The following is a 12,382-nucleotide window of genomic DNA, read 5'->3' on the forward strand; positions in this document are numbered from 1 at the left end:
GTCCAGCAGCAAAAGAATCAAGGCTCTGTCAATGAGGGCCACTGTGGGAATGCCCCTTGATAGATATCAAAGGATGTGTCCTGGGGGACATCCACTTTCACACAACCAGTGGGGGTTGGTCTGTTGTGCATTTCAGGGAGCTGGACAGCAGCAAATGACACGTAGTATGTAATTGAAAGGGCTTGCAGAATAGCTCACAGGCTGTTGTCAAAGTCATAATGAATTATTCCTGATTTGTGTCCCTGTGAGACACAGAAGTTAAATAAGATGGACAAACATGTTAAGTGCTGACATATCCTCCGTGTTTTTGACACTCTACAGATGTTAATCTTTTTCAGAGTAACAAAATGACAGTCTAATTGTGTTGTTTTTACTTTCTGCTGGAGACACAGGTCTTTTAGATTGACTAGCTTGCTACATTTAATTTAAGTTCATTATTGAGAAATGTTGTCTGTCTGGGTGCTCTCTTACATACTCTCAGTTGACCTTTTAAACGGAAAAACAGCATGGAAGCATTTAGCCTAATACACATGTATTTAGTTAGTGGAATTAAACCTAAATGAGTAATTCAAGTGGAATGATTACATTGCAGAGTCAATTGTGAGCCATGTGTTGTAAATAGCGAAAGTGTATGTATCTAATATGATAAAATTAAACAAAACATAAGATTACAACAGCAAACGGTGGATAAATTGCATGCAATATTAGTAGACAGATTCTAAACACATTGTTGATCTGATCCTCTGAACTAAAGCACAGGGTAGCCATGCTCCTGCACACTGTAGGTAACCATGGAGATCTGTCCCTGGTTAAACATTGAGCCAGCAATGTGCGAGTTAGAGCCTGGGTTGTGCCCAGCGTTGGCTTTCTAACCTCACTTGGTGAGACAAACCCCAGGCTTTTATTCAAACCAAAAACACTCCAGCCAGCACCTCCTAATCTCTGCCTTAAACCTCTTAGTCCCAGAAACACTCATGTTCGCTTCTCATCTATAGTTGATGTGTTGTTAAATAAGTCAGAGTGGGTTGTTTCTGTCTCTGGGAAGTGGGAACCCTTCACACAGCACTCTAAAGCAAGAGAGAGCAAAGAGTGTTCCTATACCCAGATCTGTGTGTGTGTGTGTGGCCTAGCATTACTATACTTGTGGGGACCTAAATCTGTTTACATAGTCACGTGTGGGGACTCGCCTCCCTTATGGGGACACAATGGAAGTCCCCATGAGGGGAATCATTAATTTTAGGGTGAGGACTTGGTTAGGATTAGGGTAAGGTTAGGGTTAGGCATGTGTTGGTTATGGTTAAGGTTAGGATAAGTCTCCAGGAAATGCATGAAAGTCAATGTAATGTCCCCTGAAGTGTGGGTGTGTGTGTGTGTGTGTGTGTGTGTGTGTGTGTGTGTGTGTGTGTGTGTGTGTGTGTGTGTGTGGTGTGTGTGTGTGCTGTGTGTGTGTGTGTGTGTGTGTGTGTGTGTGTGTGTGTGGTGTGTGTGTGTGTGTGTGTGTGTGTGTGTGTGTGTGTGTGTGTGTGTGTGTGTGTGTGTGTGTGTGTGTGTGTGTGTGTGTGTGTGTGTGTGTGTGTGTGTGTGTGTGTGTGTGTGTGTGTGTGTGTGTGTGTGTGTGTGTGTGTGTGTGTGTGTGTGTGTGTGTGTGTGTGTGTGTGTGTGTGTGTGTGTGTGTGTGTGTGTGTGTGTGTGTGTGTGTTGCTAGTCAGCCTAAAGTCACACTAATTTCATAGAGATGGTTTTGGGTGTGCTTGAACAGGGAGTGGCGTTTACACCCCCATGTATTTTAGCTTCCAAAAACCACGGTTATGGTCGCAGTAATTGCAACATTATTACACGGAGAAATGGAGCAAAACGCAGTGCCTCTAAAAGTAGAGTGAACATTGCAGCGTATAATGATTAAAATAAAAAGATAATCACTCACTATTTAACCTCAACCGCATGCTTCCCTTCAGATCCAAATGATTATTATTTTTTCTCAAAGATTACCAGTTACAATTTTCCTCATGTTGCCATGGCTACTGGGTTTCTGCTCCGACTTCCAGTGGAGAGGAATTGGTATTCTGTAGTCACCGAGGCCGAAATTCCTGTTGGACCTGGTGGCCTGCAGACATGGAGCAACAGCTGCCTTCACAGAGGCTGGGCCTGCTCTCCGCTCTGTGAGCAGGCTTGTGATAGTGCACAAGTTCTCCGGCGACAACCCTAAATGTGAGATTTCACCTCAGGATAGCGTCCATATTTGTCACGCTGTGGAGAACCAGCACTAATGCCCCTGCCACCGGGTGGCTGACGCAGAAAGCTGAAGGTTTAAACTGTGCTGCTTTAAAATGGGCAGTGAAGGTTATGTGTCAATGGGACTTGACTCCTGGACCAAAGCAATCAGGTGTGTGCCTCAGAGTCTTTCTTAATCTTAACCACCATCTTCTTAATGCACGTCTCCTACCAACGAGCTTATTTCCTTATCTGTAATACAACAGCTCAGTATCACAAATACACTGTCAGTGCCAACCCAAACAGAGGGTAAACACTACAGCAAAACTGAATTGGATTGGATTGATGTCAATTAATAGGGACACTCATGGTCCCCAGAGGATACATCCAACTGTGTGTCCGGATCCCCTGACATTTCCTCTAGCATTATCCAAGAAAAATATACTAATTAGTGTGTTGTATGTTGGTGTCCATACAGGGTTCCTAGAGGCACAAATACAGTATTTTTTAAGCATCTAATGACCACCTACTTTGAATTCAATAGGCATCTGACTGTACACCGGTTATAGCAGCCGCATTACGGGTGCTTTATAAAACCGAGAGTGCTTCCTTGGCTGTTGACCTTAATCCTCGTCCACAGGAAGTGCGGTCTTGGTAGGAGGCTTTTGTCTCTACATCTGCTTGGTCTAAGGTCACCTATATTCTGAAAGGGAAATCCCAGTACACCCTCACACTGGCCACGTGATAATTAGAGCTTTATTGTAAATACATTTAAATCCTAGGATTTTTGACTTATTGATGTTCGGCTTCTTTGCATCCCTGGAGAAGTTTGGGAGCTAATGACGAAGACATTTTAAAGGAACATATTAGACTTTGTTTTTCGGATTTGACTGATTATAATCTTTCATATTTTTACAAAATCTGGCTTTTTAACCTGTTCAACTCGGAGGCCGGGCTGCAGGGGTTTTTTCTTCACGAAACTGTGTCTCAGGGCTTCTTAACATTTAAAAACCTATTAATGTGTCATACCCACTTAACGGGAAGAAACTCGGCTAACTGACGATACAAACAATTTTTACCGAAACAAAACGAATGAGCCCTGAGCGAAAAAATGCTAACACACTTAGCACAGAACTCTAGGTATAAATACCCTTATTACATATCGGATCTGCACAAACAAGATATCGATTAGCAAGCTGAGATTCCACAGATGAGGGCGATCTGAACTTGCGACAGGGGAAGCAAACACAGACATCACAACACAGCTTTACGGAGCAAAAACGGGACATTGTCTTACTTATGCTGTTCTGATAAAAAGTCGTGTTCAATAGCATTAAAACGATAAAAACGCTACTGAATGTTAATCCATAGGTTAATCCAATGTGTCTGAAATGATTACTGATAATCCATCTTCATATTTATGTCAATAACGGAGTTTTCATATATAGTTGCTATGAGAGCTACCAGAGTGTATGACAGCTTCCGGTTTTGGGCATTCTGGCTATGCATCACTCATTCACCAATGGGTAATGTTTAGATGGATTTTAGGAACTTCCCCTCGATTCTATTAGCTCTAACGGTTAAAAAGAGCCATAGATATGGAAAATGCACCCAAATGACCCCAGAAGGTTTTTGTTGTTGTTATAGTTTGGATTCCTAAAGCTTTTAGTCTACTATCCCATCATTCAAGGGTGGTTTTCACTATATATGTTGTTTTTTTTTTGGACGGACACCATAATTTATATATTTTTTACTATGTTCAATCTGAACTAACTTTAAAATAAAAAAATGCTATATTGATTCTGACTTTTCTACATCCAACTCACAGGTTTATTATTTCTTTGAGAAAAAAGATTATTAATTTACCCCTTTTAGAAGTGAAGTTATGGTCATTTGTTCTGGGAATGTCATTATCGAGCCTGATACCTGAAAAACAGGCTCAGGGCTTAACAGGTTAATGCAGGCTGCCCAATGGTTGCCACAGTTTAACACCTGCATAGATTCATTTAAACAATGCACCTGCATTGTTTTATATGAGGAAGGAGTTTTTTATAAAATGTTTTCCTTTTTGAGATGAGATTTTGCTTTAATTTACAAGGTTTGGATGTTAGGTCACATTGGCTATCATCAGTAACTGGACTACATCACAGGGCAGAGGGCCTCTGAATTTCCTGCACCGAGGGATAAGTGGTTTAAGGCTAATCTCTAGGGAGGCCGATTGATTGGCCTCTCTAGTAAAGCAGCATGGGCAGCTGTCATTATTTATTACTGGTTTATTACTGAGATTACGGCGAAGGGAAGGTGCATCAAGACAGTAACAATGACCAACACATTCCTCCAGAGCCTGCTTTAGCTCTTCACACATGCTACCTTAGCATTGTATCACAGTCAATTAACCTGTGGAGGAGGGAAGTGTAAAGACAACAAGAGGGGGAGAGTGTTGGTGCTACATGTTGTCCCAGGACAGGAGTTTGAGCAGAGTGATGTTTTCTGACAGTAACAGCCCGTCCACACGGCGGCGTGCGTTGAAGCTTCACCGCTTCTGCCCATTCACTTTGAATGGGGTCACGCTTTGCCGAACTGCATTGTGGGAGTGTTGCTTCGCTTTGCTGGCATTGCTCGCTTCAAAAGTTGAGCAATGTTCTACTTTTGAAGCTTCGGCGGAAGCGTCAGCCAATCAAATAATATGCCAGTACAAGCTCTAGCCAATCAAACCGCGTGTTTGTGTGTCCGGGGCGGGAGATTCATGTGATTGGTTGTTGGTCGAGTTTCAGACAAGCTCACCAGCAAACTTCAATGCATGACGCCGTGTGGACGCTGCGTAACCTTTTAACTGTCACTGTTTCAGTTAAAAACCATGCCTTTGTATTTGTTCAATTCAATGTAAGTGCTCTATTATGTGTCACTTTAACCTGTATTGAACCCAATTCATTCATCAATTAGAGTCCGACTGTGACTTGGAATATAATTAAATCAAAAAAGATTGAAGGACTAATTGAGAGATTTTAAGAAATGAGACTAATCATTAGTTTCAGTTTTAATTAGGAGTGGGTGATATGGATATTATAATCTGTCATGGTGTAGTTTTAAATGCCCACAAAATTATTTGATTAATCCACTAGTCAATTGCCTGAGAATTAATTGGCAGCTAATTTGATGATTGATTCGCTCTTTTAGACGTTTTTCAAGCAGAGATCAAAATGTTATGTTGGATCCAGATAACATGTGAGCTGCTTTTATATGTCATAAATGAGTCATTTTAATATCTTATCTTATAAAAGGCCTTTTTTATGATTTAAAGAAAAACATTTATGGGATAGCTATCTCAATAAAAAAAGGTTGGGTAAACCATTTATTTTCCATGGTATATGGATCAAACTCGCCCGTACGTCCCCGAGTTGTCACATTTGCTATTTGTAGTATTTAAGTATCCAACCTCTTCCTTGTTTACATTTTTCAGTTTAATGTAGCTGCTATTTTTTCATCAAAACCTGACAGGATTATTAATGTCTTTGAATTTACAAGCCAGGATCGACATAATAATTATGTTCCTATTAATTCTTAAACACCGCATGTTAATGACATCCCATATTATTTGCGTGCTCTCTGTGTCTTGATCCCTCCAACACACACACACACACACACACACACACACACACACACACACACACACACACACACACACGCACATTAGCAGACATCACAGTGATTATGTAGATCAGTGGGGCTGCTCCAATATCAGCAAGCTTCTGTTAACACAGGCAGGATGTCACATGGACTTATGTTAATTAACATACACAGGATATTAATGTTTCTGCAAGTATGTCCAATCTGTTTTGTATCTTTTGAGTAGGTGTTTGTAAAGTGCAGTATATACCTGACCTATCTTTATCTGTCAGGGTAAATTCCCATATCGCTTATTCACAGCTGTTCCTATAACTTTTAAACATAGCCTGATTTTAATTTGAGATTTCTGACATCATCTTAAAGTCCCAGCAGTGTCCCATTCTTTAATTAGGAAACTAAACATTGCAACAGTTGCCCATGCAAATACAGACGCCCACATTTCTGCTAACTGTTCCACTACTGATTGAAAATGTAGTTCTTAGGGGTGTGGCAGGCTCAGAGGAGACGTAAATGATACTGGTGTGTACTGGTTTGGTTTACTGAGAATATAGGAGCCTGAAACTGGAGCCCTGCTATGCTCGTGTTTGGGCTTGGTGGGACTGTGACAGATTGTGGATTGGATGTAACTTTTCAAGGTTGCAGTTTTTCCAGTTTGCAATGCAGAGTGAGAACTACTCCTTGGTATGCACGATTTTGGAAAAAAAACTAATTGCGATTTTTCTGACAAATATTGCGATTCGATTTGCGATATTTGTTTTTAAGCGACCCAACGGAAGTTTATTGTAAAATGCGGCCATATCTCCGGCTAGGAAGGTTGCATCAAGATGCTCCCGTCTCTAGCACCCCCGCAGCCCGAGCTACGAGTGAAATAACTTACATGAAACTTCCGTTGGGTTGCTTTAAAGTCAAGCTTCAGTTTAAGATTCACCCTGTAATAGATGTAAAACATGTAATGGAGCATTACTAACCTGACTCAGATGGTTTGTTTCACCAAACCATCTAGGAACGCTCCATTGGAAGCCATTTAGAAAGGGCAGGCACTTTCAAAACTACTTGGCAGGTGATTGGATCAATCTGTCTATCACCTTCTATCATGGGCCACTTCTGATTGGTTAACAATGGCTGGTACATATGTAGAGCACAGCACTTCTGATTGGAAGAACACTTCTGATACACAAGAAGAACAAAAAAAAAAAATGTAAAAAAAAAATATATATATATGTTAAAAAATATCGCAGGCTTTGCGATTTGATAATCGCATCATTTCAAATCGTGATTTCGATTTAAAATCGATTAATCGTGCAGCCCTACTCTTTGGTTCTATTATGTCTCTTTTAATCTCTGTTTTTCCTAATTTTCTTGATTTCTGTGGTCGGTTGTAACTGCCAACCTCAGACAAACCTCATCATGTTGTGTTTATACTTAATCTTTTGGCCGACACTGCTAATGTCAGATGTAATCTTGAACCTGCTCTACTGTCAACTGTATTATCCACTAGATGATCTATTAATTCAGCTCTCTGGTGTTTTATAATTAGACCATCTGTCCTGAGGGTGAAGCAAGGCAGGGTCGGCGCCTTCTGGCCGTTTAATCAATCAAAATCATTTAAGAATTACCCCGTTGACACGTTTTGTGTTCAGACTATATGAAAGGCTTGTCTTTTTCTTGGCCTGACCTTGTTGGAGTTGTCTCTCCCAGTTACACCTAATTAATCTCTTAATTAACCTATTGATTGCCTTCGCTTTCAGTTACAGTGCTCTACAGTACTCACAGTAGTCTCCTAATTCTGCAGGTATTGGGTGGTTCCTTTCACACAAACATGACTAATACACTTTACAACACATTTATAAGAAAATCAAAATATTATATGAGCAGCCAACCTTTGTCAGTTTTCCTTTGTTTTTGAGCTCTCCAAATTGTTGCACTTTTAAAAATGTTATTAAGTTGCATGTCCTTTTAAAAAAAGAAGTCACTGCAGTTTTTAGGTTTGTAGATTAAAAATATATGTTTAGCAAGCTGTTTCAAAAGAAGAATATCCTATCATAACTTATAAACTACATAAAATGAACTAGGAAGTATTCTTTTTTTTGGAGAATATTTGATTTATAAGTATTTTCAAGTCATTTTATTCTTGAATATCTTTCTGTGGTAATTCTATAATAGCCATTTAAAATGTATTATTCAGCTCTTCAGTCTGCTTTTATCTAGCTCAACTAAATGTGGAATTTCTGCCTAAATGTGAAGTGACGTATCCCCCCCTCCCCCCCCCTAAAGTGACAGTAATCCTGGCTCTGGGTAGGGGTGGTGGTGGAGAATAGGCAGCATGGGATCAAAGTTTAGAGCGCCCTGAAAGGGATTCAGACAGATGAAGAAAAAGGAGGCCAATCTTTTTGGTAATTCCAGCAGCCTGGAAACCCCCACTTGCCCTCTGCTTATTTGAATGATTCCCTAAGTTAGGCATGAAAAAATGTTGTGGTGCATGTTTCACATAATACCGTGACTTAATATGTGCAAGCACAGCATATAATGTTTGGTTGAATATCTGTTTCAGCTTGTTTAGCGTCTGCAGTAACGATGCAAACCCTTAACATTTTATCTGTCTTCTGATTGATGGCGCTCTGACTAACAGTGGGAGGTCATCTCACCAACGCACAGAGTCATGTGCTGCTGGGTATTCAGCAGCACAACGTTCTCAACAGGACGCTTAATTATTTGTATGCAAAATCAATATGTTACTAACTTACTAGCAGCCCATACAGGCGGGTGAAGTGGGGAGAAATGTCCAAGAGAGAATGACGAGGAGGAGGTGGCTGTAGAGGCAGGGGACATTTTTTTCATGGTTGCCCTCTCGGGGCCTGAAGGCTCGCGTACTGTGACAAAATTATTCTGACAGCAGTGGCAGCCCAATCATCACTTTTCCTTTCATTGTATTGTTGTTAATATTTTCCTTGGAATATATAAGAAACAAATGAGGGAGAATCCTTGATACTTAAATAATTAAATTACGTCTTGTCAATCTAACACTGTTTAAGATATTCTAGTATAGAGCTAGATTAAACGGATTCATGTTTTAGTTGTGTTCTAATTATACTAAGGCTGTCCTAATTATGAACACACCACTGCGAACATATGCGTGGTCACACGTCCATATGTGCTGTGACAGTATGCAGGTAATTTGACAGGATTGCCTCCCTCCACTGTTCTCTCTTTGGCAGCTCCTCTCTGTAGCCGAGTCACCCTGGGAACCTCTGCTGAACATGACCTGAATCACAATGAGCTTCAGCTGCCATTGACCTCCCTGTCCTTACAGCGCACTGTATACATCTGCTCATGCGGATACACAGTTTTCACCACAGTACGTGCAAAGATGCCTATGTGAGGTACTTTAAATGGCTGTTTTTCTTTTTTGTACCTTATGGTGACTGAACCCATGGGAGTATGGGACAGGCAGTCAGTGCAGTCTCCACATGTGTTTTCAATAACGGCATAAGGAGGATTTAGTGTGGGAATGTATCTGCCTGCTACTGTGAGCAGCACTTTCAGAAGAACCATGATTCTGGTTTTGAATATAAAGGGCAAAGTTTTAAATAGTAAAAAAGTCACCAAAAGTCGGTTTGAGAATGGGTTTTTGTTAAGACATGAAACATCTACAACTTTATTTTGTATAAGCCTTTTACTGTCTTCAGGTGAGCACTGTAGATAGTTTCACTCCAAAGTTGACCTTTTCCCCACTTATCCATCTACCTATTCCCTTTAAATCACACAGTCTCTTTCATCTCGATCAGCTTCCTGTGATGATGCTGAATGTCACAGCTGGAAATCTCCTTCCGTGAGATGTCATCTCCTTTATGTATTTTAAGGTATAACTGAACTATGGCAAGACAAGACTAAATGGAATAAAAGGTTGAAATCCCTGCTGGTATCTGGTCCAACAATGGCTGACCACTTGGCTTGGAAAATATCATCAACTCCTCCTTTTATTGTACTCCAAACACCATGAATCCCATATTCCCATATACCCTTTGTTCTGTCCATCTATCTGGAGCCTGAAGGCATCGGCAGTCTGTTTACCACCCATGCCACACACCCACCCTACCCCCCCCCCCCAGGAGGATTTGGGGAGCACTGCCCGGCTTGGCTTATTTCAAGTGAAGTGGACCTTACCAAGAACTCCTGGAGGGGAACCGTAAAGCAAACACAAAGCTACTTTACACCTGACCTTTATGTGTTTTTTTTTATGCTGACAGGAGCTTACTAACAAGAGATGGGGGTTGGGTGGGTGGTGTACCCTGGTGTACCCTGGTCTACCCTGTAGCGAAAACCCAAGTGGACATGTGTGTAGACATCGCTGTCATCTTAATTTAGCCTTTCTTCTGTCAGTGGGAGCATGTGGAGGTCAGTGTAGCAATGCATGCATGCTAGCTCTCACACACATGTTAACAGTGGTAGCATCCTTCGAGCCTGCGTTTCAAACCAATAAACCCAGACGGACAGGCCCGAGACTGAGACCGCTGAATCAGGATGCGTCGCCTCACTCTGCAATTGGCTGCTCGTGTGTAAACCAGCTCCAGTGCTTTTATAGATAGAGGTCATCAAAAGGGAGATTGGTGTCATTTTCTTGGCATGGCAGAGGAAGAAAGACATGTCAGCTGCTGAGCATGATGTTTCTTTAGTACTATAACCTTTCTGCTGGGGGAGGGACAGCGTGGCATGTATGGAGAAGAATAAACAATAATGCGTCATCTGCACATCATTTACGTGTCAAGTCACAGCTTCTGTTGTCACAGAGGGATTTATGTATGCCAGGATCAGAAGGAGAAATCGCAGTTGCTCTTATACTTATACTATAAAAAAGTAGAATGACAGAGTACGGTAAATATATTTTGGCTTTAAATCTCAAGTGTTACTTTAATTACCTCAAACACATTTGATTAACCCGCTAGTTCAAGTAAGTAAGATGATTAAAATGTGTATGACGATGTTGGTAAGTTGGATGGTCTGAAATGTGGTCTCGTCTAAAATATTGAAAAACCAGCAGATGGATTGCCATGAAATTTGGTTTGGAAAAAAAAACAGTTATCACACATTTCAAGTGCATGCAAAAATGAGGGGTACATTGTATTTAGTGTTAATATAAGCATGCTAAACTACCATAGATCATTATAGAACATATACCTGATAAACATTAGCTTTTAACATTGTAATGTTGAGCCTGTTAGCTCACTGACATTCGCATATATCTAAAAAGCAGTGTCTCTGGCCTGGCTGTAAACCGTTAGTATTGTGAGAACATTTGGCCGTTGCATTTGGCAGCCATTACCAGCTATCAATAAAGTGTTCTATTGTCACTGAATGCTCCTTGAACAGACATTGTTGCCTACACAGATGGAGATCGAGATAAAGTGCCAAGATGCTGTTATACGAGGCGAATAAGCTGTTTTAACCTTTTTTGACATCAATGTTTTTAATCTAATTGTTCAGAAAGCACTCGTGGGGCGGCTGTTGCAGATGGGCATAGGCTATAAACTATACATACATACATAAATAAATAAAAGAGACGTTTTTATTGCACCTGTGCTTTTCCTTTTAGAAGAAGTCTAAAGTCACATCTGCTGGGATTTAGTAGGGATGAAAAGATCCCTTGATACACCACTATCCACAAACTTTTGTAAGAATGTGTTTTTTTGCTGTTTTGATGTGTTTTGACCAGAGTGCAGTTGTGTAAGACATTGATTAAACACCAAGTGTCATCATTACATTGTTGCAATTAGACTTTAGAGTGAGGTCTGTGTTACATGGTGTCCTCTGACTGTCTGCGTCACGAGGGCAGTCAATCTGTGCGCCTTGTGCTTCATTAACGACAGTGGCCTTATTGTGTTGTTGCGGCAGTGTCACATGGCAGCACCATAACTCCGCTCTGCAACAGCTGCATTTAATCAAGCTCTGGCTGCCTCTAATCAGCCTCTGCCTTACCCATCTCCGCTTGGCCCCTGGTCATTTCACACTGACAGCTGATTTATAGGGCTGGATATGAGAGTGCCACAGTAAGAGAGACACACTCTTCAGCTTTTACTGTATTCAGATCTGCTGTTCTGATTCCTGCAGCCTCTACATTGCACATTTGTTCAATTCAATGCAGAAGACATGACTCACAGAATTCATGTAAAGGTTGTTTTGCCTATTAGGAAGCACTCGGTGTATGGGAAGGGTGTATTTTGGCTGATGGCTTTTTCTCTCAAGCCTCCTTCTGGCCTCTCTCTTCATCACCATATCCAAACAGCTGGTGCTCCATGGTGGGATGCCCTCTGCGCTGCAGGAATCAGCACTGAGAGAGAAAGTGGTGCTTCACACAGGAAGGACCGACTCTGGGAGGATTGGTGACGGCGGATTGGTGACGGCGGGAGTCTTGTTTTAAGGAAAGATTATGGATTTGGTTGTGGAAGTGTAACCCTCCCTCTAAACTGGTAGAGCTTACGTTTTTATTCTCTAAGCATTAACAGGAACACAGAGAGAGTCATTTCTTAGAAACACCACATAGATTTAC

At 41.1% G+C, this 12,382-nt stretch overlaps 1 protein-coding gene across 1 annotated transcript in view; it reads left to right on the forward strand.

The window, feature by feature from the left end:
- Nucleotides 1-12,382, forward strand: part of LOC117544330 (FERM, ARHGEF and pleckstrin domain-containing protein 1-like) — a 56,916-nt gene that overhangs the window by 21,160 nt on the left and 23,374 nt on the right.

This window comes from Gymnodraco acuticeps, unplaced genomic scaffold (assembly GCF_902827175.1).
Source record: "Gymnodraco acuticeps unplaced genomic scaffold, fGymAcu1.1, whole genome shotgun sequence".
In the NCBI taxonomy this organism is placed as follows: Eukaryota; Metazoa; Chordata; class Actinopteri; order Perciformes; family Bathydraconidae; genus Gymnodraco; species Gymnodraco acuticeps.